This window comes from Heterodontus francisci, chromosome 5 (genome assembly GCF_036365525.1).
Source record: "Heterodontus francisci isolate sHetFra1 chromosome 5, sHetFra1.hap1, whole genome shotgun sequence".
NCBI classification, from domain to species: Eukaryota; Metazoa; Chordata; class Chondrichthyes; order Heterodontiformes; family Heterodontidae; genus Heterodontus; species Heterodontus francisci.
The window spans coordinates 114341784-114369478 of NC_090375.1; the positions used below are offsets into that span (position 1 = coordinate 114341784).

General features: G+C 42.0%; 1 long non-coding RNA gene across 4 annotated transcripts; it reads left to right on the forward strand.

Moving 5' to 3' along the window:
* The first annotated feature begins 445 nt into the window (after nucleotides 1–445).
* On the forward strand, nucleotides 446–23429 carry LOC137369598 (uncharacterized). Of its 4 annotated transcripts, XR_010974978.1 has the most exons (4): nucleotides 446–620; nucleotides 1667–1873; nucleotides 18273–18353; nucleotides 21645–23429. It is a non-coding gene; the product is annotated as an uncharacterized lncRNA (long non-coding RNA). The 4 variants fall into 4 exon arrangements; XR_010974979.1 differs by lacking the exon at nucleotides 18273–18353; XR_010974977.1 differs by lacking the exon at nucleotides 18273–18353 and having other exon boundaries at nucleotides 1667–1773.
* The last annotated feature ends 4266 nt before the right edge of the window (nucleotides 23430–27695 follow it).

The following is a 27695-nucleotide window of genomic DNA, read 5'->3' on the forward strand; positions in this document are numbered from 1 at the left end:
GTGAAGATACAGGAATGGGAGAGGGTGGTGTTGGCTGTCACATTTCTCTTTTCATTCATGGTGCATTGGTGAAATGGATGGAGTGGGGGGGAGGGGTGTGGAATCCCTGCCCTGTGGTAGGGAATGAATTAATATTGGCTCAGGAGAGATCCAGCAAATGAGCTCAGCAGCTGTCAAGGAGGCTTTTAATTGTTTTGCTTGTCTGTCTGCATATAAGCCATATCATAAAAGAGGAGAGGGAGTGGGGAAGGCTGGGGTTGCACAGTGCTGGACATGACCTCCATCACCAAGTGTAACAAATATAGAATCAGCAAAAATATTTTTTTTTTGAAAAAGTCTAATGTAAAAGCCTATAGTAACAATACCAGGGGTCCTTTGTGGCAAGTCGCACCAGAGTAGCAGCTCAGAGAGCAGTGACATCAGGGTTTTTATGGGGCCAGGTTCTACTTGATCTGCACTTGGCACTATTTGAAGAAATCTGTGTGCAAAGTCCTCTGACATTCATTTGTGCGTAAGTTAAAGTGCTGAGCTATTTTCAGGCAGAACCAAGTGCAAGCACCAGTAAAATCACAGAGGACGTTCAGGTGCAGTGCTATTCAGGAACAAAATGGAAGCAAAAGGTTAGCTATTTTGCACACATTTCTGGCACTAACTGGGAGCAGGACAGAGAAAAATTGGCCCTATTTTGCCTTTAATACTAATCTGTGCTATATTGTACAAATACCGTATGCTCAGGAAAGTATTATAAATGCCTAAGTAATGTAAATGTGTACTTATGTAACAGCTTTGTACCCAAGCTTTCTTTAAGAGCTGTCTATGCGAACTCTCAAATTTGCATATCCTTCTACATTGCGTACATTTGCTAACACTGTAGAAGCTGTAGAAGTTTAATTTACAAGTGTGTTTACTAAATATTGGCATATTGCTACTTTTTATATATTTCAGTACAAAACTGAAATATAAGTTTAGCATTTCATTTCAATGAAGCGTTCCAGGCTTTGGGCTTTCAGCTAACTTGATTACTCTCGGATTCATGATCACTCGGAACTAGGCATAGTAACACCGTTTGGCAGGATGACATTCCTCTGGGTTTGTGATCACAGCCCTCACAAATATTGACCAGTTCCCTAAAGCATAAAACGTGACCGTCAAACTGGAATGTGTCTTATCCGTTATACTTAAATTGTTTATCCCACAGGTGGTTTCTTACATTTCAAGCCGAAAGAACAAAATATTAATTCGATTTCTAATTCTTCTGATTTGGGTAGGATGCACTTAGCAAATTCTTTATAGCGCAAACCGGGCAGATAACCTTTTTGCTTGTCGTCACTAGATAACATTTCTTTTTGTGTATCAGACTAGTAATGAAAGTACTGACGTTAGAGCTTTATCTACAAGCTAAAAAAACCTATTATCCTCAAAGGTCGAAACATTAAAATGATATTTTTGTGGTTTGTGAGCTCTACACTTGCACCTTTTTTTCTGAGATATGTGCCCTACTAAAATTCGAATTTTAAAAATTTGATATATTATTACAGAGCATTCATATTTGACGCAGTGTAACAAATTCCCTGTGGGATGAACAATTTTCACAGAACATAATGGCTAAGACATGTATAAGTCTGATAGTAGCATCTTTAAAAGGTACTTGGTTTGTTTTCCTCAGTTGCTCCAGTCTTCTGAAAGCACTGACTCGTGCTTGGGTACGGTTCGACAGGAACAGACAGCCTCCAGGATCTTGCTCAAGTGACTATTTATCATGATTCTACCGAGGTAGAGAACGTTGGTGAACTAACTGTGGAGCATCACAACTGAGTCACATGACACCCAGACCATACATCTTTCATCAAGGATTAGTATATAACAATCAGTGGTGGGAATCCTGGCTCATTTTTCCTTTCACTAGTTCACTACTTTTGTTAATTGTAATCTTCCCACAACCACCCACTTGATTGCGTTTTGCTGTTAACTAAACAGTTTAATAACCTTGAAACTTAAAAGAATCTGCAAATATACTCTTAAGAGGTAGGGGAGCACAAGCGTCAGGGAGAGAGGTAAAAATACCAAAGTGACATCAGAGCAAGGGAAGGAGGTGATTGCTGAGCGTTTTTTGTTGTCCAGATTCAGAAGAAGTCTTAAATGTATTTCTGGTAAGTTCAGGTAGTAGTCTCATAAATAGAGGCATGGCAGGGCACCTCAGCCCTATTGAATGCACATGCTGTATCATGTGGAAACTCCAGGATACTTTTTTGTGTCCTGGGCAACCAGATGTGCAGCAAGTATTGTCAGCTGGAAGAACAGGAGCTCTGAGTTTCAGAGCTTGAGCAACAGCCTGGCATCACTGCTGTGCATCCGCTGGGCTGAACACTAGTTGGATAGTGTGTTTCAGGAGGTGGTCACCCCACAGAGGGAATGACCACCATACAGACAAGGATGACAAGACAGGTAGTGCAAGACTCTCCCGAATACATTTTGCATGGAGTCTACTTCGACAGAGTATGTGTCTACAGAGTACTTAATTTGGCAAATTGGCGAGTGAGGAAAGAGGTGCTGTTCTGGTCCTTTAAAAAAAAAACAAGCAGCGGTCCAAAAGAGGGAGTGAGACCTGAGTGTTAAATTCCTGAAAGCTTGTTGTGGAAGGATGATGATGGAGCCTGTCTTTACTCAGTTTCACTTTTATTGTACAGGGTAAAAAGCAGCTCCTCACTCAAAACCCTCTAGCAGTCTCAGTAAAACTCTCCTTATAAGTGCTCAAGTAAGATCCCAATTAACACTGTCCACCTGCATATAATTAAACATTGATACATAATTAACAGATTCCCTTCTTTTACAATAAAACTTAGATTAACATGCTCAAACAACATTTCAAAATAAATTCCATATTATGTACAAATTATTAACATGCTCAAAGAACATTTCAAAATAAATCAAAATAAATTCCATTTGGGGGTACAAAGTATTACATTGCGAGATGCCCCTCCTCTAGCACCCCTAACAATTTCTTTGTACTAGCATTTCTTTTTGTGAAACAATCGGATAGCTGATGACTTGCATCTGCCCATTTAAGTTTGGAGATTTCCTTTCTCTCCAGCATCTGTTTCAACCCAGCGAGGTCAATACATAATTTTTTCTCACTCACACTTTTTGTAGAGTGTACATTGTCCCACAAAGAACAATTATCCACATAACATTCAATGGGTATCCCATCTTCAGTATGTTCCTTGTTCAGAATTTCACCCAAAATATTTGACAAATAGAACCCCATATCCACTACCTCCACAAGGCCCAGTGTTTCTGCAGCTAACATGCTTTTAATGATCATTTTTATTTTCTTAGCTTCCTAAGCTAAAGGACAATATTTCCCATTTTCACCCATCAGAAATATTATGATACCAACTGCACTCAAATACCCATCAGCAAGATTAGCATGTGAAGCAGCACTAAAGATGACTAGCTTCGTGTTCTCTGGGTCACCTAAGGATGGGAACTTCAGTACACATTTCTCCAAATTTAAATTTTAAATGTTTTATTTGCCCTTAAAATGTGTTCAACTTCCAAATGTTTCATCATTGTACTTAGCTCCAGCACATCAAAATTAGCATCAAGAATTTCTTCTCTTAGAGGGTAGTGAATCTCGAGAATTCTCTACCTCAGAGAGTTGTGGAGGCTAGGTCACTAAATTTTTTAAGGAGGGGATAGATAGATTTTTGAAATCTCGGGAAGTCGAGGGTTATGTGGAGCAGGCCTGAAAGAGAAGTTGAGGCCTGGGACAGATCAGCCATGATCTTATTGAATGGCGGGGCAGGCTTGAGGGGCTGAATGGCCTACTCCTGCTCCTATTTCTTATGTTCTAATGTCCTTATCAGGTCTAGTCTGAGAACACAACCAGTTTAATTGACCCACCAGGCTTCGCAATTGCTCAGTCTCTGCTTTAGATAGATCATTATCTTTCTGTGTTGACCTAGCACGATTAACCGGAATGGAAGTAACACTCTCTAAATAGGATTGTTGATTTAAAGTTATTCAAGATTTAGTTGGCGTAATATCTAAACCAATATATTTAAAGGCTGACAAGCCTGACTCCCAATCTTAAATGCTGCCCTAATCTTATTAATAACATATTTCTCACTATCCACAGAACCACCTCATAAGAAATCATCAACATGCATCATGAAGATGCCTGAAAGTTTCCCTTTATGATACCAATAAAACATCGCAGGATCTGCTTTTATTTTCAACGCAACCAATTTTCAACAAAATAGATCTCACCGAGAAATACCATATCCTGGAAGCATCATTAAGGCCATAGACTCATTTGTTCAGTTTCCATAGTTAAGAGCTGAAAAGATTTTCAAGATTGCTTTTCCAGTTGTGGGAGAGTACATTCTAATATTGGTATCACCCAGTCGCTCTTCAAAATCCCTTGCAACTATCCTCGCTTGTAAGTCCCATTGGGAAGGACTTTTTTAGTATAAATGCATCTATATGACAAGGCTGGATATCCCCTATCTGGTACCTCAGAATAAACACCAAACTCTCTCCAACTCTTTAATTCCTTATGTTTTGCTTCTCTTATTAGTTTATCCTCAAGTTTATTGGCAGCCACTAAAACCTCACGGCCATGAGTACTTCTGCTTCTAGTTCTATTCCAAGACTGCTCGCTAGCCTTTGTTTCATTGTGGAATCTGTTAAAATTATGGCCTCTATTAGCACTTTGATGTCGTTCGGGACTACTGCTATAAGATTTCCCTCATGCATTATCGGAGGCTCTTTCTCCAGTACGGGATCATTTGCTGATGCAAGAGTCACTTTCAGACCCACTATTAGAACTTGCACTGCGCTTTCTTACCCTCCATTCTTTCACCCCATTCTGCCAGTACATGGTCCTTGCTTCTTGGCCATCATCCTGAACATTGAACCAATATTTAAACTTACAAGTAGATTTTCCTGCACATCCCACAATTATTGCATCCCTCCATTTATTAGACCCCTCTGGAATATGTGTTACCGGAGTACCTATTCGGGGCAATTGTCCTTTAGATGCAATAGCTCTTTCTTGAGCGTCATGATCGCACACATTACTATCCAACCCTTGTTCTACCTTGTTCTGGCCCTCAGGGCCTTCATCACAAAACACATGAGCATTGAGGTACAAGGTGCCTCGTTTCCCTCTATCAGCTGCTCAAATACTGGTATTTTGTAATCAACCCCGATTAACAGTGAGGAATGAACCTGAACAATTTGTTTCTATGCTTGATAACTACTGTCTCACCATCATGACCTATTACCTTACCAGGACCCTTCCATTCCCTATGACCCTCTCTTTTATAATACACCAAATCTTCTGAATTAAATTCTGCCTCAGATTGCCTTATATGATGCCCCAGAGCTCTCCGAATTTTCTCCAAGATCTCAGCCTTGATGAAAGCCCATCTCCCTGCATGTTAAGCATTTAAATGTGCAGAAGAAAAAGGAACTAATTGTAGTACCCTCTAGGGCAGGAGAATTATAGTACAGTACAGAAGGCAATTTGGGATCCACCCATAGACCAATCGATAGGGACTATGTCCTCCAACCATCTGAAGCAAATACTTTGCTTGAACTGCCCATGCCAGGGAAGTTGTCAACTTGCAGTTTGGATGATCAGCTAAGATTTTATGCAGAATTTCATCAATCACTGTGTGATTCCTTTCACACAGCCCAAAGGACTTTCAGCCGCTGTATTCACAACCATAATGGTCATGTTTTCACACGTTTCTGAACTCGTCATTGGAAAGTTCCCCTCCATTATCAGTCAGAAACTTAGCTGGTGCCCCAAGTCCAGTCCCTATTGTTACGACCAGGTGAGAAAGGTGTCTAAGGGACACTTTTAGTCTTCACCTGGTCTTATTGTAACACGGTTTAATTTTAAACACACTGTGTTTTGAGCTCCCCCTTGGTGAATCCTTGTTCACTGCTTTCCAATTATAAGGCAAAGAAATGAGCACAAACAGGCTTTCTTAGGTTTAAAGAGGAAAAGTGAAATTTATTAAAACTTAAACTCTAATACGGTTAATGCCTAATGATACATGCCGCGCCCCACACTAGCATGCATAGGCGATACGCACATGCAAATAGAGACAGAAAAGAGCAGGGAAAAAAATAAAGTAGAGAGGTTTGAGGCAATATCAGAAGAGTTTCTTGTTAACTGTGCTTCGAGCTCACTGTAGTCCTTGATTGTAGGTAGTCTTGCTTTTCGTTGGGGCCCAGTATTCTTCTTAAACCTTGTTCATTGTAGGAGACTTTTCTCTCTTGGGGTTCATGTGGCTTCAGTGGGTCTTCAGTTCTGTGAGAAAGAGATGTGAGCAGACAGGAGAGAAGGGTTCTCAGTCCAGGAGAAAAGAGCTTTCTGAGTTTTAAAACTCTGTGGCAAGTTCAAATTCAAAAGAACTCCAACAGTCAGTTAGTCATGTGACTAAATTAGTCTGACCACGTCTGTTTGTGTATTCAGCCATTTTAGCAGTTAACCTGGAATGCTAGCCTCTCCACCTTCAACGTCTGGTAATCAAAATTCCTTTGTGGATTAAATTACAGCAGCTTGTGATCCCTTTGTCCATTCCAAGTATTGTCTGTTACTATGCAAAAGAGGTCTTTCCGGCGAGGGGCCTGGCAGTTCCTTGTGGTAGGCCCTCTTTTCCTCCCAGCAGCAATTTTAAGTTTTAATGTTCATGTGGCGAAATAATGTGTGCCTCATTCTTGGCAGGTGGGGGCCTGCATGACACCTCCACACTCAGGGCAATGAAATGTGATTTGGAAAAAAAATGTGCATTTCATTACAAGGTTTGAGAGAAATATAAGATACAAAAAGAAAAGCCATGCATTTCTCTCATTCATTTCCATTCATTCATAAATCTTAAAGCTTATTAGAATTGTCTTCTCTAGGTGCCAGTGCTGCTTTAATTTCCCCATTTTTTGGCATCCCAGTAGCCATGTGGTTCATTGGAGAAGCTTTTTTTTCAGTTTTCCCATTGTCATGACTTCCTAGGGTTTTGAAATGCAAAGGCTTTTGACTTCAGGAGATGGGTGGTTTCCTTTTTCTCTGACTACGGGGGAGGATTCTTTGTTAATCTTCCCTTTGTTCTCTGGGACACCCCTTCTGATAGGTATTTATGCAAACTTGGCTGTACACTCCTGTGGCACTTCGACTAGGCAGGGCATCACCCTCACCGTTTCGTCTGCACTGAGCAGGCGTGCCCTGATTAACCTTATTGGTTTTCCCTTTAGTTTCCAGCAGTCAGCTTTTAAATGCCCTGCCTTATTATAATGGAAGCTCACATGTCTCCGGGTCTCACTCTTGCTCACAGCACCTTTTTTGGCTGGAGAAGGGCCCCCTGTGTCTCCTGCTTTCCTTTCTCTCCCAGGACTACCTGGGCTCCTATCACCTTCCCACCCTTTGTCCTTTTCGGATTTTTAAGGATGATTAGGATAGGTTCTCCCCTGGGAAACCAACTTATAAATTAAAGCGAACTCATCGGCCAGAATGGCCGCTTGCCGTGATCCCTGAACCCGTAGCTCCTCTACATGGGTCTTTATTGAGAGTGAGAGAGAGTTTTTAAATCCCTTTAACAGAATTACTTCTCTGAGAGTCTCATAACTGAGCTGTACTTTAAAAGCCCTCAGCCACTGGTCAAAAGCCAGCTGCTTACTTCTTTCAAACTCCAGATAAGTTTGATTAGCTTGCTTTTTGAGGGTTCTAAACTTTTTGCGGTAGGCTTCGGATACTAATTCATATTCCCCGAGGATAGCATTTTTGGTCAGTTCATAATTTGATGAACTCTCATCTGGCAACAAGGAATAAACCTCATGAGCTTTTCTGGTTAATTTGCTTTGCAATAAGAGAGACCAGGGCTCAGCTGACCATTTTAGCTGCCTTGCCAGTTTCTCAAAAGAGACAAAATACGCTTCCACATCTTCTTCATTGAATTTTGGGATTAATTGAGCGAGTTTTAGTAATTTTGTACCCAGCCCTGAATTTTGCTCCTCCATATTAGCCATGCTTTCACTGGGGTTACTCTGTCACCCCCGAGCTAACTCAAGTCGCTTCAGCTCTCTCTCTTCGGATTCTTACTGGAATATTCTTTCTCTCTCTCTCTCCCGCCTTTCATTCTCTTCACGTTCCTTTTGGAAGGCTTTCTCTTTCTCTTCCTGTTCCTTCTGGAAGGCTCTTTCTTTCTCCCTCTCCTGCCTCTCTCTTTTTCCTGTCTCTCTCTCTCTTTTTCCTCTAATTCAAGATCCTTTGTTCCAATTGTAACTTTGCTAGCAGTATGGGGGGAGGCGGTGACATACTGGTATTGTCACTGGACTAGTAACCCAGAGACCCAGGTATTGCTCTGGGGACATGGGTTCGAATCCCACCACAGCAGAAGGTGGAATTTGAATTCAATTAATAAATCTGGAATTTAAAGCTAGTCTAATGATGGCCATGAAAACATTGTCAATTGTTGTAAAAACCCATCTGGTTCACTAATGTCCTTTAGGGAAGAAAATCTGCTGTCCTTACCTTGTCCTTACCTACATGTGACTCCAGATCCGCAGCAATTTGGTTGACTCTTACATGCCCTCGAAATGGCCTAGCAAGCCACTCAGTTCAAGGGCAATTAGGGATGGACAATAAATGTTGGCCTGGCCTGTGACGCCCACATCCCATGAAAGAATTTTTTAAAAACCCTCTCTGGGTCTGCTTCTAATCCTGCTTCTGCTTCTTCAGATTCAAGGGAAAAATGGTGGGCCACTGGCCTTAGGAGTTCAGACTTCCTCACCTTACCACATACAGTGATCCCACACTGCTCAGCCATTTTTCTCAACTCCTCCATAGACAGTGCTTTTAACTTATCCCAAGTTACATCACCCTGGCATGGAGTGCTACCAGCTTCAGTTGCAGACATGTTAGCATTCAATCACACACAACCACAAGAAAACCTGTATTAATCTTGCTCTTTTTCGATTGGGAACAATTTGGCTTCCCACTTCCAATTTCACTCATTTGTCTATGGGTAAAATTCCGGACGCCAGCACCCAAATTTCTGTTATGACCAGGTGAGAAAGGTGTCATGGGGACCCTTTTAGTCTTCACTTGGTCTTGTTGTAACAGGGTTTAATTTTAAACACACTGTGTTTTGAGCTCCCCCTTAGTGAATCCTTGTTCACCACTTTCCAATTATAAGGCAAAGAAATGAGCACAAACAGGCTTTCTTAGGTTTCAAGAAGAAAAGTGAAATTTATTAAAACTTGAACTTAAACTCGAATTCGGTTAACGCCTACGGATACTAGCATTCATACATGATACGCACATGCAAATAGAGACAGATAAGAGCAGAAAAAAATAAAGTAGAGAGGTTTGAGGCAATATCAGAAGAGTTTCTTGTTTGCTGTGCTTCGAGCGCACTATAGTCCTTTTGTAAGTAGTCTTGCTTTTCGTTGGGGCCCAGTATTCTTCTAAAACCTTGTTCACTATAGGAAACTTTTCTCTCTTGGGGTTCATGTGTCTTCAATGGGTCTTCAGTTCCGTGAGAAAGAGATGGGAGCAGACCGGAGTGAGGTGTTCTCAGTCCAGGAGAAAAGAGCTTTCTGAGTTTTAAAACTCTGTGGCAAGTTCAAATTCAAAAGAACTCCAAACGTCAGTTGGTCATGTGACGAAACTAGTCTGACCACATTTGTTTGTGTATTCAGCCATCTTAGCAGTTAACCTGGAAGCCTTTCCACCTTCAATGTCTGGTAATCAAAAGTCCATTGTGGATTAAATTGGAGCAGTGTGTGGCCCCTTTGTCCATTCCAAGTATTGTCTGTTACGATGCAAAAAAGGTCTTTCCAGCGAGGAGCCTGCCAATTCCTTGTGGTAGGCCCTCTTTTCATTCCAGCAGCAATTTTAAGTTTTAATGTTCATGTGGCGAAATAATGTGTGCCTCATTCTTGGCAGGTGGGGGCCTGCATGTCACTATCCATGATTTTGTCTATAAATCACCTTTTGTCCTTGCTATGTATTGTTGTAGAAAGACTAAATCTAGTTGCTAGGTCTGTAAAATGTAGAATGAAAATATTCTTGTCTTTGTCCCATACCTTTAAATCTATGGCAACTACTACCTTAAAGTCATGTGCCAATGGAAGGCTTACAATAGGATGTGATGGAGTCCTCTGATACTTTTTATAGATTTCACACTTATCACTAATCTTTTCGATTATCTTCATATACTCTTCACCATTCACACCTGAATGCTTTGGCAGGGTTTAAAACTTTGTCAAGAAGGGTGAGCAAATTGTCTGTAACTTTAAGACAATTTGCTTTTCATCTTTCTGATTCTTATCACATGATACCATTAACATTTCTCCAACGCTGACTAGAAACATCAGGTTTTGTTAAGGGAATACAATAATGCCCTGACTGGGTAAACTGTTTACTTGAAGACCGAGTGTACCCAGAAATGCAGTGCAGTTTCCATGCTGGCAGATCTACTACTGTGGATATGATCTCCATATGCCAGCTACAAGTGAAGTGCAAAGAACAGAGCATACCACTTTATCTTACTTTTGTAGATCTCACTAAGGCATTTGACACCATCAGCAGAGCAGGGTTCTACAAGATTTTGGGAAAAATTGGCCGTCCACCGAAGCTCCTCAGTCTCATTCGCTCCTTCCATGACAACATGCACTGCACTGTATAGTTTAATGGCTCCACTGCTGACTGTTTCGGAGTGAAGAATGGATTGAAACAGGGTTGTGTCCTAGCCCCCACTCTGTCTGGCATCTTCTTCTCCATGCTCCTGTCCTTTGCCTTCCCTGTAGATATGAAAGGAGTCTACTTGCACTCTAGGTCAGACAGCAAGCTCTACAATTTATCAAGGCTGAAAGCAAAGACAAAAACACATCACATCCTGATCAGAGAACTCCTCTACGCTTTTGATGCTGCACTAGTCACTCACACGGAAACTCAGCTACAAAAACTCATGGACTGTCTCTCCCCTGCCTGTAACTTGTTCTCCTTGACTATAAGCGATAAGAAAACTGTGGTCACGAGACAAGGTGTTGCATCTCCGCCCCGATCAAACTAAATAACACCCCACTGGAAGTGGTTAGCAAATTCTGCTACCTTGGGTCCATGGTGACAGACAGTCTGTCCCTTGATGTAGAGCCTGATACGCACATAGAGAAAGCAGCTACCACCTTTGGCCAACCTGTGAAACGCACATGGGACGTCACCAAGCTGACGATTAGGACCAAGATGATGGTTTATAAGGCCTGTGTTCTCAACACCTTGCTGTATGGCTGTGAAACATGACTTACAGATACCAGGAAAAGAAGCTCAATAGTTTCCATCTTTGTTCTCTGCGGCGCCTTCTGGGTATATCCTGGCAGGACAAAATCACAAATGTGGTAGTCCTCTCAAAGTGTATTGGTACTAATCAAACAGAGGCAGCTTCGATGGATCGGACATCTCCACAGGATGGAAGACAGTTACATACCCAAGGACCTTCTGTTTGGTGAGGAAGCCAGGGCCAGATGACCATTGGGGCGCCCAAGGCTTCGCTTCAAGGATGCTTTGCAAGCGTGAGATGAAGATCCTAAATGTTGACTATCGCACTTGGGAGTGACCACCTGGCGAAAGAGGAAAATGGCGACACATCCTGTGGACTGGTGCGCACTATCACGATGACCAGTTGCTACAGCAGCTCAGCAACAAGTGCCAATGTCAAAAACAACAACTCAGGGTCACTTGGCAGCTTCACATGCATTACTTTTGGAAGAAACTGCCTCTCAAGAATTAGCCTTCACAGTCATCAGCAAAGGTGCACCAAGAGAAGATACCCCACCTAAATGGATTGTTTGCTGCGTATCCATTGAAGGATGCCAACCCAGACAATAATGCTCTAACTGCGTAAACTGCAAATTCACTGACTTTCCAAAAACAATTGCCTTATCATCCTCCATATCAAGTTTTATCTGTGCCTTTTTCTTTGAAGGTTCACTCAACAGTCAAGATATCTCACTAGAGACTACATCAGTACTAATAAAGTGGCTTACTCCAGCTATTTTACATGGAATTACTACTCTCTTCCGAGACTTCACTGTGTTGTCAGCACCAAACTTCAAGCTGGTAGTACTTTTATACTCCTTAACCTTGCATTGATCCTCACTATTGAGTGCATCCAGATAATACTGTAACCAATCAGTTTCACATTCTGTCAATGTGCAAGCACTATCTAATATTGCAGCTGAACGAATCTGCAACTAACACATTCATCACAGGACTAAAGCACATTGTGACTAGTACAATTCATTCAGATTCATCTGTACCTTCCTCTTCTCCCTCAGAATTTCGAGAATTCTTCCCCTCTGCTTTGGGCAGTTCATTGCATAATGATACTTTGAGTCACATCTGAAGCATCTATTAACTGTTCCTTGGACATTCCTGGGATTCATGCTCCTATGATTGCTGTTCCAACCCTGTCTTCCGCCGAAATAGACAGACCTGCTTAAGGTGCTTTCATCCTTATTCCTCCTGTCTTTAGCATGTAGATAGCATGTATAGAGAGGTGGTCACACCGCAGACTCAGACTCCACAGGCAGGAAGGGAATGGGTGGCCACCAGGCAGAGCAAGAGGACTAGGCAGGCAGTTCAGGAATCTCCTGTGGCTATTCCCCTGTAAAACAGATATACTGCTTTGGATACTGTTGGGGGGAATGGCCTCTCAGGGGAAAGCAGCAACAGCCCAATTCATTGCACCATGGTTGGCTCTGCTGCACAGGGGAGGAGTAAAAAGTGTGGGAATGCAATAGCTATAGGGGACTCAATTGTAAGGGGAATAGATAGGCGTTTCTGTGGCGGCTAAAAAGAGACTCCAGGATGGGATGTTGCCTCCCTGGTGCTAGGGTCAAGGATGTCTCAGAGCGGTTACAGGACATTCTGAAGGGGGAGGGTGAACAGCCAGTGGTCGTGGTACACATTGGTACAAACGACATAGGTTAAAAAAAAGGATGAGGTCCTAAAAGCAGAATATAGGGAGCTAGGAAGTAAGTTGAAAAGTAGGAGCTCAAAGGTAGTAATCTCAGGATTACTACCAGTGCCACGAGCTAATCAGAGCAGAAAACGCAGGATATATCGGGTGAATACGTGAATCGGGTGAAGAGATGGTGTGAGGGGGAGGGTTTTAGATTCCTGGGACATTGGGACCGGTTCTGGGGAGGTGGGACCAGTACAAAGTGGACGGGTTACACTTGGGCAGGACTGGGACTGATGTCCGAGGGGAGCATTTACTACAGTGGTTGGAGAGGGTTTTAGCTAAAACGGCAGGGGGATGGGAACCTTTGCAAGGAGTCAGAGGAGGGGGGAATCAAAGACAAGAACAAAAGACAGTAAGGGGAATAAGAAAAGTGATAGGCAGAGAAATCAAGGGCCAGAATCAAATAGGGCCACAGTGAAAAAGAGTGGGAAGGGGAGAAGTAATGTTAAAAAGACAAGCCTTAAGGCTTTGTGCTTTAACGGGCGGAGCATTCACAATAAAATGGATGAATTAATTGCACAAATAGATGTAAACAGGTATAATATAGTTGGGATTACGGAGACATGGCAAGGTGACCAGGGATGGGAAATGAACATCCAGGGGTATTCAGTATTTAGGAAGGACAGACAAAAAGCAAAAGGCGGTGGAGTTGCATTGCTGGTTAAAGAGGAAATTAAAGCAATAGTGAGCAAAGATATTAGCTCTGATAATGTGGAATCTGTGTGGGTAGAGCTGAGAAACACTAAGGGGCAAAAAACATTAGTGGGGGTTGTATATAGACCCCCAAACTGTAGTGTGATGTTGAAAATGGCATTAAACAGGAAATTAGAGACACATGCAATAAAGGAACATCTGTAATTATGGGTGGCATTAATCTGCATATAGATTGGGCAAATCAAATTAGTCACAATACCATAGAGGAGGAATTCTTGGAGTGTATAAGGGATGGTTTTCTGGACCAATACGTTGAGGAACCAACGAGAGAACAGGCCATCCTAGACTGGGTATTGTGTAATGAGAGAGGAATAATTGACAATCTAGTGGTGCGAGACCCCTTGGGGATGAACAACCCTAATATGATAGAATTCTTCATCAAGATGGAGGGTGACTTAGTTGATTCTGAGACTAGGGTCCTGAATCTAAGTAAAGGAAACTACAAAGGTATGAGGCGCGAGTTGGCCATGACGGATTGGGAAATGTTACTTAAAGAGATGACGATGGATAGGCAATGGCAAACATTTAAAGAGCGCATGGATGAACTGCAACAATTGTTTTTCCCTGTCTGGCGCAAAAGTAAAACGGGAAAGGTAACCAAACCATGGCTTAAGGGAAATTAGAGATAGCATTAGATCCAAGGAAGAGGCACATAAAACTGCCAGAAAAAACAACAGACCTGAAGATTGGGAGCAGTTTAGAATTCAGCAAAGGAGGACCAAGGGATTGATTAAGAAGGGGAAAATAGAGTACAAGAGCAAGCTTGTGGGGAACATAAAAACTGACTGTAAAAGTTTCTATAGATATGTGAAGAGAAAAAGATTGAAGACAAATGTAGGACCCTTACAGTGAGAAACAGGGGAATTTATTATGGGGAACAAAGAAATGGCTGAACAACTAAATGCATACTTTGGTTCTGTCTTCACAAAGAAGGACACAAATATCATACCAGAAATGTTGGGGAACACAGGGCTTAGTGAGAGAGGAACTGAAGGAAATCAGTATTAGTAGAGAAATGGTGTTGGGGAAATTGATGGAATTGAAGGCCGATAATTCCCCAGGTCCTGATGGTATGCATCCCAGAGTACTTAAGGAAGTGGCCCTAGAAATAGTGGATGCATTGGTGGTCATCTTCCAAGATTCTATAGACTCTGGAACAGTTCCTACAGATTGGAGGGTAACTAATGTAACCCCACTATTTAAAAAGGGAGGTAGAGAGAAAGCAGAGAATTATAGACCAGTCAGCCTGACGTCGGTAGTGGGGAAAATTCTGGAGTCCATTATCAAAGATTTTATAGCAGAGCACTTAAAGAACAGTAGTAGAATTGGGCAGAGTCAGCATGAATTTACGAAAGGGAAATCACGCTTGACAAATTTAATAGAATTCTTCGAGGATGTAACCAGTCGAGTTGATGAGGGGGAGCCAGTGAACTTATTTGGACTTTAAAAAGGCTTTCGACAAAGTCCCACATAAGAGATTAGCATGTAAAATTAAAGCGCATGGGATTGGGGGTAGTGTATTGCAATGGATAGAAAATTGGTTGGCAGACAGGAAACAAAGAATAGGGACAAATGAGTATTTTTCTGAATGGCAGGCGGTAACTAGTGGGGTACCACAGGGATTGGTGCTAGGACCCCAGCTATTCACAATATATATTAATGATTTAAATGAGGGAACTAAATGTAATATCTCCAAATTTTCAGATGACACAAAACTGGGTGGGAGGGTGAGTTGTCAAGAGGATGCAGAGAGGCTTCAGGGTGATTTGGACAAGTTGAGTGAGTGGGCTAATGCATGGCAGATGCAGTATAATGTGTATAAATGTGAAGTTATCCACTTTGGTAGCAAAAACAGGAAGGCAGATTATTATCTGAACGGCTATAAACTGAGAGAGGGGAATATGTAGCGAGACCAGGATGCTCTCGTACACCAGTCGCTGAAGGTTAGCATACAGGTCCAACAGGCGGTAAAAAAGGCAAATGGTATGTTGGCCTTCATAGCGAGAGGATTCGAGTACAGGAGCAGGGATGTCTTGCTGCAATTATACAGGGCCTTGGTGAGGCCACACCTAGAATATTGTGTGCAGTTTTGGTCTCCGTATCTGAGGAAGGATGTTCTTGCTATAGAAGGAGTGCAGCGAAGGTTTACCAGACTGATTCCTGGGATGGCGGGACTGACGTATGAGGAGAGATTGAGTCGGTTAGGATTATATTCACTGGAGCTCAGAAGAGTGAGGGGGGGGATCTCATAGAAACGTATAAAATTCTAACAGGACTTGACAGGGTAGATGCAGGAAGGATGTTCCTGATGGTGGGGGAGTCCAGAACCAGGGGTCATAGTCTCAGGATAGGGGGTAAACCTTTCAGTACTGAGATGAGGAGCAATTTCTTCACCCAGAGAGTGGTGAGCCTGTGGAATTCGCTATCACAGAAAGCAGTTGAGGCCAAAACATTGTATGTTTTCAAGAAGGAGTTAGATATAGCTCTTGTGTCTAAATGGATCTAAGGGTATGGGGCAAAAGCGGGAACAGGTTACTGAGTTGGATGATCAGCCATGATCATAATGAATGGCAGATCAGGCTCGAAGGGCCAAATGGCCTACTCCTGCTCCTATTTTCTATGTTTCTATAACTCTTTTATTGTACTCATAGAAATTGTACTTTATTGTACTTATGGATACAGGCCTAACTCTTTTATTGTACTTAGGCCTGTATCCAGTATCTGGACCATTTCAAAATCCAGTAAACATTGAGTCCTCCATTCTTTGTGTCATCGCAGAATGCCCTGTTTGTTCTATCAGGGCTGCAGAAAATGACTGTTTCCCTAGGAATTTCTTTAAGGCAGCAAACATCTGATGTAACAGGGAGTCTTTTTCCAAGAACCGAACTCCAGTTAGAACAAAGAGCATGTCCATATGCAACACCCTAGCACAATCTAGCAATTTAAATGCTAGCACTGAACCAGGGATCTCCAAATCGAATTTCCTCAATCTTCTGTATAGTCTGTTAAAGTCCATGATTTATTCCTCCATTGAATAATCATCTGTTTTCCGAAATCTATCAAAGTCTGACCGTGCTTCATACACATTCAATAGGTCATCTTTCTCGCAAATTTCATCCAAGAATTCTAACAGAATATCCAACCCTTCATCAGTGTCCAACTGATGAGCATCCAGTTCACAAAATGCTTTACTTCTGATTTTACTTTTGGTTGGAAGTGACAACGCCAAGGCCATACCTTGTTTCCTCTTTGTACGGACGTAACTGTGTCCACATATCCACTTCATTCTTCCACTGGTCATATAGTTCAGTCTCAGAGAAAGAACATCAGAGAGTAATCGTACCTTGACAATTTACACTTTATTTTCCACAATAGCCAGTGATATTTTAGTTTTCTATGCAAAAAAAAATTCTTAGTTTCCAACATTCAGCTTCAGGCAACCATCCTCTGCTACCATGTTAAATTCCAGAAAGCTTGTTGTAGAAGAGTAATGCTGGAGCCCATCTTTACTCAGTTTCACATTTATTGTACAGAATAAAAAGGATTACGAACAAACAGCTCCTCACTCAAAACCTCCAGCCGTCAATAAAAGTCCCCTTAGAAGTGCTCAAGTAAGACCCCAATTAATACCCTCCACCTGCATATTATTAAACAGAGACATTTTGTCGAAGCTTTTTGTCTTGCACTCATCATGACAATTCGCAAGAATACCAATGTAAGGGAAAGCAACAAATTTGTTCTGCTCTCTTAGCAGTGTTGCTCGTCCTTTCCTCTACTCTTCAGTTAGATAATTATATAATTATATAGAGTCATAGAGTAATTGACAGCACAGAAGGAGGCCATTTGGCCCATCAAATCCATGCCAGCTCTCCACAGAGCTATGCTGTCAGTCTCACACCCTGGCTTGATCCCCATTGTCTTGCAAGTCTATTTCTCTCAGGTGGGCATCCAACGTCTTTTTGAAGTCATTTATTGTCTTCGCTCCCACCACCCTTGTGGGCAGCAAGTTCCAGATCATTACCACCCGCTGCATAAATAAGTGCTTCCTCATATTCCCCCTGCATCTTTAGACCAAAGCTTTGAATCTATGCCTCCTAGTCTTTGTACCCTCTCTCTCCCCTGGTGGTCCATTTTTTTCTGCTTCTATTTGCAGCCAATTCTACTTCAGGCAGTTTGCAGGACCTTCCTTGTAATGAGTGCAGCTCCCCTTTAAGAGGGCCATGCTGCATTTAGGAGCTGGAGGCTAGCTGAAGCACATGCTAGCCTTGCTCAGGGCTTATGTTACTGTGTTAGTATTTCTGATAGGGTAGGTTGCCTGCTGTGTCCAGGATCTAACCCAAATTCCATTTACCCCGACCACCAGTGTGCCCTAAAACCGTGCAAGGATTTTGGTGCCTTGTGAGTAACAGCATTATAAAATGAAATACCGAGCAACAAACAGGTGGCCCTTCCAACCTACCACCTTTACCATGTTTTACTTGTATTTTACAAACAACTTTTGAAATCTGTTTTTCTTTCTGGTAGCTGCTTCCGCCAAATAACCCCTTCGAAAATTTAACTGTGATCTTCTCTGGGTTACCACAAAAAGGAAAAACATAAACCAAGGTAGTTTTATTTGCAGATTGGCGAGACATGTTTTAGCATTGAAAGTGACTTCCAGTGCCCCCAATAGGGATAAGTTTGACCTTTGCCGCCTGGGCAGCAACTTGATCATCCATCCTTTACAGAACCCACCTAATTGTTGTCTCAATGCAATGAAAATTGTCGGGCTGGGAGGGGGCGGGGGTGCAGGGCCAGGATTCTACAACAGGCAGGCAATCAACACGGCCAGGTCAGCAATGTTGAAAATGATCTCCAAAATTTGCTATACCCTCAGAGAGACAAGGCTGTTCTCTCTATAGAGAAGAAACATTTCTGAAAGTACTAATGCGATACAGGAAGAAAAGGCAAAAGATAGCAAAGGAAAAGATTCCAGGACTGATGGGAATTCCAGTAGAATTTGTTTTTCTTTTAATATGCATCACAAGTTGAACACCAAATGTTGTCAATTATATGTTTCAGGAAGTCGAGGTCAATAAATTTAACACCAGATCCATCCAAAGTAATTTCATTTGAACGATAATTCATCCTTATTTATCAGTTTAGGAATCATTAAGGAACACTAGAAAGTGAAAAATCTTACTTGCCTCAAACAAGAACTTTGAGTTGCCTCAAAACTCTAAAAGGGGCACGTGCACTTATTGGGCTGAATTTAGTCAGGGCAGCGGAGGCCCAGACGATGGGCCTGATAGTCGGGGTCAACCTCTCCTGAGAAGATATGGGATCCCTGACTGCATTTTGGGACCATCTGGTACTTAATTAGTTACCATCAGGGCTCCCGTCCCTTTAAAGGATAAGAGCCTGCCTCAAGAGCTGCTGGCCAATCAAAGGACCGACAGCTCTTCATTCTCAGCAGCATCACTGGGAAAGGTGGCCACTGGTGGGACTGCACCCAGCTGAGAGGACACAGCAATGGACGCTGCCCTCGCAACAAGGTGAGTGGGATCTGGGGTCACCTGGACTAGTTAAGCAGGCCCGGCTCTGTGTGGGGAGGGGGTGGGGGGTTGGGGTTTGGAGGGGTTGGTGAGGCTAGGGTGGGGTGTTGCTAAAGGGGTTCCCCTGTGGCTATTGCCATCAGGGAGCACCTCCACGGACCACAGAGTACCTGATTAAGAGGGCCCCCCCTCCCCCACCACCGAGCCCACAGGGAGGCCGCCAGGGTTCACCAGGCAATCTCCCCATGCGGCAGAGGGTCCACCCACCCCTGGTAAAATGAGAGCAGCGACAGGAAGAGGCCTTTAATTGGCCACTTAGGTGGCTCAATTGGCCTCTGGGCAGGAGGGCCTTTCTTCACCTTCCCCGCCTTTGGTAAAATGACATGGCAGCAGGAATCCAGCCCCGCCTTCCCTCGCTATTTTTTGGGACCTCCTCCCCCACCGCCTCCCAGCCTGTCCCTAGAGGGCTGGTAAAGTTCAGCCCACTTTGTCCCTTTGTCTCATGGTTTGAAGCTGCCTGGCAAAAATTCATCATGATATCACTGAAGTGGAGCTTTAGTGTCACTGCATAAAGAGATGAATTTCATTATTGCGGCCTACATCAATACACCTGCGTCATACAGCATATATCAAAGTGTCAACACAATTTCAATGTACACTTTACGGCTCAGATTGCAGGTGTGCACTACAAAATTTTCCATTCATTAACAGAAGGGAAAGTGTGCGGATGACATCTCTGATTTCCCAATTTGCACTGCCAGTGGGCAAAGCACTGTGCCAGGGTATTCATTTCAAAAATCGACTCCATTGTCACAATTTACAGAGCTCCTTATTGTTCATTATTTTGTGTTGAATTTGCACTTGGGTGTAAACCAGTTTAAGTGACTCAAAGCCTGTAACAATAAAACATGAACAAGCCACTTGAAGGTAACTGACGTTTATTTGTCAGAAACGTGTTGAAGCTGTTGCCTTTGTTTTCCATTTGCAGTCTCTAAAACACGTCAACAAGGAATTCTTTACACCAAAAAAATTATTACGAAAATAAAACTGATGCGAAGTGCAACATTTTCGAATAGAAAGTATTTCTGTGATCAATAAAAATGTTCCAGTATTCCCTGAGAGTTTTAATAGATATTGTACTGTATTTGGTCAAATAATCTGGTTGCACTGCAAGGCAATTTTCAGTATTTACGCTGTTCATTCCCACCTGCTTAGATCCACTTATTCCTATAAACACAAAGCAAAAGTATATATAATAAAGGAACTGAATCAATCAGCAACTTTAGCATTTGTTGACAGGAACTGTTGGAAGTTGACTTCTATTTAAATGCGTGTTGCACAAAAGTTCGTAATATTTATGTCATTGAGTATCTAAATTTAAACTCTCTCTGAGATGGGTGATTGTGGCCTCAAATGAATAGATACAAACTTAATGTTTCAGTTTTTCTGCATTTTTGAAAGTTAAGGACGGTTGAACAGCAGCCCGACTGAGACCTCCGTACCTTTCAAATGATACACATCTCTTCTCATTATACAGCATCTGCCGCAATGATACCTATGCATATCCAATGGCAATTTAAAGCAGCATTTGAGAATTACATAGAAGCATAGAGCAGTTCTTAGTTCTTGAAACAAATAAAAAGACTTCAACCATATCAGGCTTTTAATTTTGTTGTTGAGATACTTCTGCAGTCCTCCAAGAACTGAGCTTAACCCATTCTGCACCCCATTGTGTTCAGGATTACTCAGTACACTCTTGTTGCAGTGATGGTGTTTGAGGTTTTTTCAGGTCAGTAGGTTAATTATTCGCACATTGATAGAAATGTTACGAGTTGCATAGAAAGGTAAACTACATTGTAAACCTGCCCAGTTACGATCCCGGAATAGCTTGGGAATGGTATCTGGTAACATGCTGCACGCCAGAGTCCCCACATATTGGGGCAGATTTTGTAGTAGCGGTGACATGTTCTGCTACTTCAAACAGCGGGTATGGAACCAGCACAAATTATGGCTAATTGCCCACTAATTCTGAATTAATTACACTTTAAAAATTTCCACCTGTATTTCCAGTTGTAAGGGGCCTCCTCTCAATTCATGAATACTTAATGAGGAGGCCCACACCATTTTAAAAGTTAAGATGGATTTTTTCCCATGAAACCTTAAAACTCTGATAAATCTTGTTAAGATATCAAATTTGCGTCTTTCTAGCATGATTTATTAGACTTTTCAAATATCACTTTTAAGATGATTTATCTGAACAAAATTATGGTACTTTTAAAAATGTTTAAATAATTAATTTTTAAAAATTGTTTACATTTTTAATTTACTAAAAATGTGATTTTCCAATGCCTTTTTACTGCAGCAGCCTTTTCTTTCCCAGTTTTTGTGGTACGGTGACTGTAAGCCATATGTACAGCTGCATGACTTTTTCGTCAGCACTAGACTGCGCTGCTGGGCCTCACTGCAACCCATGCTGAGAAGGACTCCTTCCTCAAGGCAGCCGAAATTCTTGCCACTTTGCTCGCGGTAGGTTCGTGCAAAGATTTATTTGATGTCAGCAGTGAGCACTGCCATTGCGCTACGATCTACAAAATCCAGGCCAATGAGCTTCCCCTCTTGGTTAAGCCTTCAGCAAGAAGCAGGAGATGATGAGATAAAGCCAGGCACTTCCCCATTGGAAAGGAGAAGAAACAAACGTGTATCAGGTACCTGCTGTACCTCCTAATGACTAAATAGAGAATAATACTTGTATGGAGGATAAACACCAACACCGACTGATTGGACCAAATGTGATATTTCTACACTGTAATTTCTGTGTAATTCTATGTACTTCTATTAATTATCAGTAATGATAAAACAGTGTCTAAGTTAATTGTTTTTGGTTTATTTTTATTACCATTATTATAGCATTTTGTTCCTGCCATTCAATCTTTTAGTCTTTAGTTGGATAGTGTTTCTTTTGCTTGCGAAATTTTGTGATGCTAGATATCAGCCTCACAGTCCTGCTTTCCACCAATTTCAGGCTTTGGATATTTCCCCCATGTCTTGGTCACCAGAATTATATGCAGTATTCAAGGTACAGTCTAGTGCCCAGTAGTTTTAGCAGATAATTACAACTGAATGATCACTACAGGTGGTATCACTAAACTGAGTTCACTGCAGCTTAACTAGATGCACTTCGATTAATGAAGGAAAAAGATCAGATTCCTAATAACTTCAGTGATCCCTGCTGAAAAGTGTGTATGGACATCAAATGAGGTTGGAATCAGGCCTTATTGCAATCGTCTATTTCATGGCAACATTCATTGCATAGGCTCACACATGAAAGGCAGCCTGTTGAGCCAGGTAGCAGAAAGTTGTCAGGACTAAAACTAGTTGTTTTACTAACTATTGTTATAGTTTACTTAATATTCTATGATAAAACTAAGCTAGCAAGAGTAGAAAATTCTTTCTAACCAATTATTGCTTGTCTTAGTAGTTTCTAATAATCCAAATATGGAAACACATTTTTACATAATTCCCTGGCACTTCTATTTTGTTGAAGTATGTTGTCGGTGGACTGTTGTTAATCAAGATACACCTGTATATATAATAACACACTATGCTCTGATATACTTGTAAAATCCATAGTGAAGAAAGCTGATTAGAAAATGTTGATATGCTAAAATAATTTGAATTAATATATCCTACCATTATCTTTAGCCCTATATAATTATTTTATGCCATCTAGTCCTTCCCTTCTCTTATGACAAGTTTACAATAGAATGCCAATGGAGGTAGTACAGGATCTGTCTATTACAGAGTACTTAACATCAATTAAGCTGACACAAGCTTTCAAATGATTCATGTATTGCGTTTGTCTCTGTTCATTCAAGAATACTAGAAGTCAAAAGGTTTCAAATAAGATAGTCTCCAAAGTTTATTCTATTCAACAGCCCAGATTGAAAGGCAACCTTTAACTCTCAATTGAAGAACTTTTAAAAGGAACGCCTTTCACAATGATTTGCTTTACATTTTTGTATTCATTTCAATACGCTTTAAGATAGAGAGCTAATATAGGCCATAATTGACCCATTTTGAAACTCTGTTGTACATTGGTCCTTAGTTTTTAAAGTGCTCTTGCTCTAATGTACTAACTACACTTGTCATGCCCAGTAAAGACATATAATATTCCTACTTTTAAGATACAAACTTTATTCAATGTGGAATCTTTGAAATTGACTTTTCCATTTAAAAAGTGGACAATGTGCTGCAAGATGGTCGCCAAAGGTCAGATGACTTGGCCTGTATATTCAAACTGTCTCACTGTCTCAAAAGGACAAAAGGATACATTCTAGACTGAGGTGTCAATTACACCCATCCTGAAACCATCAAGAGACATTCCTAAATTGAATGGGTTGTTCTCAAACAAAGAAGATGTGAAGTGGCCACATCATAATGGGTTTATTCCCATCCAGACACCAATGGATAGCCATAGATTCCACACCTTGTGTGGTCACACCAGGGGAGAGAGCCACGTCTTAACTAACAAAGACTCTAATTTGATGGATTTGGACCTTAAAAGGCAACCCTCTGGAGAGTGTGGAAGAGGTCACAACAGAAGCAGTCCAGCCAAGGGCTGTGGAAAGACCCAGCCTAAACAACAAGAAGAAGCCTTGCTGCTGATTCTACACTTCAACATGGTGCAGCAAAGAACTGAAAGTGACTGCCAACTCCAGACAGAAATCTTAACCACCTAAAATCTACAACACCTCAAGACTACAAATAACCCAGGCCTGCACCTTTAAAAGAAACTGTTCTACTTAGAAGATTCAACATGTTTACATGTAAGATGCATTCTACAACAACAACTTGTATTTATATAAGTGCCTTTACAGTAATGAAATGTCCCAAGGCACTTCATAGGAGCAATATGTAACAAAATATGACACAGAACCACATAAGCAGATATTAGGTCAGATGACCAAAAGCATGGTCAAAGAGGTATATTTTAAGGAGTGCCTTAAAGGAAGAAAGCAAGGTAGAGAGGCAGAGAGGTGTAGGGAGGGAATTTCAGACCTTGGGGCCGACGCAACTGAAGGCATAGCCACCAATGGTGGAGTGATTAAAATCAGGAATGCTCAAGAGGCCAGAATTAGAGGAGTTCAGATATCTTGGAGGGTTGTGGGGCTGGAGGAGATTACAGAGATAGGGAAGGGCGAGGCCATGGAGAGATTTGAAAACAAGGATGAGAATTTTAAAATCAAGTTGTTACTTGACTGGGAGCCAATGTAGGTCAGCAAGCACAGGGGTGATAGGGGAACAGGACTTGGTATGAGTTAAGACACGGCAGCAGCGTTTTGGATGACCTCAGGTTTACGGAGGATAGAATTTGCGACACTAGCGAGGAGTGTGTTGAAATAGTCAAGTCCAGAGGTAACAAAGGCATAAATGAGGATTTCAGCAGCAGATGAGCTAAGGCAAGGGCAAAATGGGGTGATGTTACAGAGGTGAAAGTTTACTCAGTAACTCTGTGTCACCTTCACAAGTGCTGTAATACAGGGGAAAGTCATCCACCCAATATCACTCCTTGTCCTCCATTATGCTGCTCATGCTATGCTACTATTTTTCACGTTTTGGAATTTTGGAAGGCGGTCTTAAGGATGGCGTGAATATGTGGTTGGAAGCTCACCTCAAGGTCAAGTATGACACCAAGGTTGCAAACAGTCTGGTTTAGTCTCAAATAGTAACCAGGGAGAGGGATAGAGTCAGTAGCTAGGGAACAGAGTTTGGAGCAGAGATCGTAAACAATGGCTTCAGTTTTCCCAATACTTAATTGAAGAAAATTCTGCTCATCCAGTACTGGATGTTAGATAAGCAGCCTGATAATTTAGCAACTGTGGAGGAGTCGAGAGAAGTGATGGTAAGGTAGAGCTGGGTGTTGTCAGCATACATGTGAAAACTAACACTGCTTTTGGATGATATCAGCAAGGGGCAGAATGTAGATGAGAAATAGGAGGGGGCCAAGGATAGATCCTTGGGGGACATCGGAGGTAACAGTGTGGGAGCAGGAAGGGAAGCCATAGCAAGTACTACCATGGCTATTGTTAGATAGATAAGAATGGAACCAGGTCGGTGCAGTCCCATCCTGTTGGACGACAGTGGAGAGGCATTGAAGGAGGATTGTGTAGCCAACCGTGTCAAAAGCTGCAGCCACGTCGAGAAGGACGAGGAGGGAACGTTTATCTTTGTCACAGTCACATAGGATGTCATTTGTGATTTTGATAAGAGCCATTTCGGCACAATAGCAGGGGCAGGTACCTGATTGGAGGGAGAAATGTAGCGATCTTGGTCATTCACACAGGAAGTTCAGAGTGATGAGGTTGGAGAAGATTGAGAACCATGAGGAAGATGCAGTGCATTATTTTTGCTTATTCTATCATGAATGTGGGCATTGTGAGTCTTTGGAACTCATTTCCTCAAAAGGTGGTGGAAGCAGAGTCTTTGAATATTTTTAAGGCAGAGGTAGATTGATTCTTGATAAGCAAGGGGGTGAAACGTTGTTGGGGTAGGTGGGAATGTGGAATTGAGGTTACAATCCGATCAGCCATGACCTTATGAACGGGGACCAGGCTCGAGGGGCCGAGTGGCCTACTCCTGCTCCTAATTCGTATGTTTGTATGTTGTTGGTGAGGCCAACATTTATTGCCCAATCCGAAATGCCCTTATGAAGGTCATGGGGAGCCATTTTCTTGAACCACTGTAGATTGCGTGTTGAATATACTCTTAAGGTACTGTTAGCTAGGGAGTTTCACAATTTTGACCCAGTGACAAAATCACAGAATCGTTACAGTGCTGAAGGAGGCCATTCGGCCCATCATGTCCACACCAGCTCCCTGTAAGAGCAACTCCCTCAGTTCCATTCCCCTGCCTTCTCCCCAAATGCTGCACATTCTTCCTTGTCACATAACTTTCTAATTCCCTTTTGAATGCTTCAATTGAACCTGCTTCCACCATGTTCTCAGGCAGCACATTAACCACAGACCTTAACCACTCGCTGCGTGAAAAAGTTTTTCCTCATGTCACTTTTGCTCCTCTTACCAAATACTTTAAATCTGTGCACTCTCGTTCTCGATCCTTTCACGAGTGGGAACAGTTTCTCTCTATCTACTCTGTCCAGACCCCTCATGATTTTGAATACCTCTATCAAATCACCTCTCAGCCTTCTCTTCTCCAAGGAAAACAGTCCTAACTTCTCCAATCTATCTTCATAACTGAAATTCCTCATCCCTGGAACCATTCTCGTGAATCTTTTCTGTACTCTCTCCAGTGCCCTCACGTCTTTCCTAAAGTGCTGTGCCCAAAACTGGATGCAATACTCCAGCTGAGGCCGAACTAGTGCCTTTTACAATTTCATCATAACTTCCTTGGTCTTGTACTCTATGCCCCTATTAATAAAGCCCAGGACACTGTATGCTTTATTGAACACTCTCTCAACCTGTCCTGCCACCTTCAATGACTTATGCACATATACACCCAGGTCCCTCTGCTCCTGCATCCACTTTAGAATTGTACCCTTTATTCTATATTGTCTCTCCATGTTCTTCCTACCAAAATGAATCACTTCACATTTCTCTGCATTGAACTTCATCTGCCACTTGTCTGCCCATTCCACCAACTTGTCAATGTCCTTTTGAAGTTCTACACTATCCTCCTCACAGTTCACAATGCTTCCAAATTTCATATCATCGGCAGACTTTGAAATTGTGCCCTGTACATCAAGGTCTAGGTCATTAATATATATCAGGAAAAGCAAGGGTCCCAACACTGATCCCTGGGGAACTCCACTATAAACCTTCCTCCAGCCCGAAAAACATCCATTAACCACTACTCTTTGTTTTCTGTCACTCAGCCAATTTCGTATCCATGTTGCTACTGTCCCTTTTATTCCATGAGCTAGAAGTTTGCTCACAAGTCTGTTGTGTAGCACTGTATCAAATGCCTTTTGAAAGTCCATATACACCACATCAACAGCATTGCCCTCATCAACCCTCTCTGTTACCTCTTCAAAAAAACTCCAGCAAGTTAGTTAAACATGATTGTCCCTTAAGAAATCCATGCTGGCTTTCCTTAATTAACTCACATTTGTCCATGTGACTATTGATTTTGTCCCGAATTTATTTTTTCTAGAAGTTTTCCCACCACCGAAGCTAAACTGACTGGCCTGTAATTGCTGGGCTTCTCTTTACACCATTTTTTGAACAAGGGTGTAACATTTGCAATTTTCCAGTCCTCTGGCACCACCCCCAAATCTAAGGAAGATTGTAAAATTATGGTCAGTGCCTCTGCGAATTCCACCTTCACTTCCCTTGGATGCATCTCATCTGGTCCAGGTGTTTTATCCACTTTAATAGACTGCCTATCCTCTTTATCA